Source organism: Limulus polyphemus, unplaced genomic scaffold (genome assembly GCF_000517525.1).
Source record: "Limulus polyphemus unplaced genomic scaffold, Limulus_polyphemus-2.1.2 Scaffold657, whole genome shotgun sequence".
NCBI lineage: Eukaryota > Metazoa > Arthropoda > Merostomata > Xiphosura > Limulidae > Limulus > Limulus polyphemus.
In genome coordinates, this window is record NW_013666267.1 from 465,709 (window position 1) to 468,467 (window position 2,759).

A 2,759-nucleotide genomic window follows, 5' to 3' on the forward strand; every position below is an offset into this window, starting at 1 on the left:
GAAAAAATAATAGAAAACTGAAAATTCCCACAAGCTATACAATGTCAATGTCCAATTATTCTCGTCTGATTTACTTAGCGTACATCTGAAAAAATAATAGAAAACTGAAAATTCCCACAAGCTATACAATGTCAATGTCCAATTATTCTCGTCTGATTTACTTAACGTACATCTGAAAAAATAATAGAAAACTGAAAATTCCCACAAGCTATACAATGTCAATGTCCAATTATTCTCGTCTGATTTACTTAGCGTACATCTGAAAAAATAATAGAAAACTGAAAATTCCCACAAGCTATACAATGTCAATGTCCAATTATTCTCGTCTGATTTACTTAACGTACATCTGAAAAAATAATAGAAAACTGAAAATTCCCACAAGCTATACAATGTCCAATTGCTTGATTCAGCGGCAAATGACTACATACATATTGACCCTAAGCTTGACTCAGCAGCAAATGACTACCTACATATTGACCCTAAGCTTGACTCAGCAGCAAATGATTACATACGTATTGACCATAAGCTTGACTCAGCAGCAAATGATTATATACATATTGGACCGAAACCTGGCTCAACAATAAATGATTGCATACTTATTGGACCGAAACCTGGCTCAACAATAAATGATTGCATACTTATTGGACCGAAACCTGGCTCAACAATTAATGATTACATACATACTGTACCCAAGCCTGGCTCAACAATAAATGATTGCATACTTATTGGACCGAAACCTGGCTCAACAATTGATGATTACACACATACTGTACCCAAGCCTGGCTCAACAATAAATGATTATATGCATATTGGATCCAAACCTGACTAAAACAAAATCCAGTTAACAGTAATGTTCCATTTCGGTTATTGAAACAGGAAATCGATCGACTGACGAAATTCAACCAAGAGTAAATAAAATAAAAATACAATTATATGTATATATACTTTCACTTCCTTCTTAGAGGAGATAAGGGACAACAGGGAAATAACTGTCATTAAAAATGTTCTATGTAACATATTTTCCCTTCAGCAGCCTTTTCTAAAGTACCATTCTGTGTAACCACAACAGGAGCAACTAAATCATTTGATGATTTATCTTCCAACCAGAGATTTGTTTTTTTTTAATACTGTACGAAGTATTCTGAAAAAAAAGGGGGTTTGTCTCAAAGCCTCTGAGATTATACTTATACGATGCAATATAACACAAGAATTGCTGTTATGTATGTATGTATGTATATATATATAGAAAAAACAACATACATATTTCACTAACTCGCGTTTTCACGGGTGGCTGATGTCAGTTGCACGCGCTACTGGCCGCACCTATCTTGCACGGTTTCCCGCGCTTTGCGATGACAAGCAAGCTAGCTTCACTTTCCGTGCCACCTTGAGATCAACTGATGATCTGTTTCGTACAAGAAATGAATCTGGATTTATAACACGTGAGTCGATCGACTGTTATTATAATGTTACCATTAGTAAAAAGGGAAACACTAATAATCCCACAGTTTGTGCTGACAGCAGGAACTGATTAGCAGTTGAAACTTGCACAAACGCTTTTTTTTTTGTTAATAAAAAAAAAAACGTATTCGTATTCGCTAGGATACAAAATAAAGGAGGAAAAATATTCTAAGATTTTCATAACTTAGAATGAAAAGCAGCCGAAGAGTTTTGTTTGTAATTTTAGGGACAAAAAGTGATTAAAAGATTATCTTATCTTTATCCCTGAGAAAACTAATCCTCATCATTATCCACTAGCTTAGTATTATAGTACTTTAAACCAATGCAGGTTATTTAACACGGAATAAAAGGTGTGGTAAAACTGTACTATGAAGCAGATTTAGTTATTATCATGAAGAACAATAGCTGTTAACCCTACAATTATCGATGGATGCGAACCCAACTGTACTTGAGGTACCATAACTTTGTTGGTTATGGAGTCCCTAATAAAATTGAACAAAAAATAAACAAAATACCAGCAATTTTGAAATTTGTAACAATAATTACAGTTTTCCGGGCTTTTGTGTTTTACTCAGAATATGAGTAAATTCGCCCAATTATTTGCTCAGATTTTTATTCTAGAAGTTATAACAGACAAAAACGTAAATATTACTTACTCATATGGTATACTACATAGATCTCTCCCACCCCTCGGTAGTAAGTGATGTTACACAGACGATAAAATGGCTTAGATCGACACAGAGGTCAGAGTTAGTACTGAATGAGTGTAATAATTTGAGAATTACAAGAAAGACGATAAAGCGACTTTATTTCTTTGATGTTAAGCGCAAAGCTACACAATGGACGATCTGTGCTGTGCCCACCACGAATATCGAAACCCAATTCTTAGCGGTATGAGCCCTCTGACTTAACGCTGAACCAGTTGGGGTCAAATGGTTACATTTGGAAGTCAGAGTAGTAATGAAGACGTAAAATAATTTGAGCGTTACCACAAAGACGATAAAGTGACTAAGATAGACTCAGAGGTCAGAGTAATATTGATAGTTTGTTTGTTTGTAATTAAGCACAAAGCTACACAATGGGCGATCTGTGCTGTGTACACCACGAATATCGAAACCCAATTCTTAGCGGTATGAGCCCTCTGACTTAACGCTGAACCAGTTGGGGTCAAATGGTTACATTCGGAAGTCAGAGTAGTAATGAAGACGTAAATTAATTTGAGCGTTACCACAAAGACGATAAAGTGACTAAGATAGACTCAGAGGTCAGAGTAATATTGATAGTTTGTTTGTTTGTAA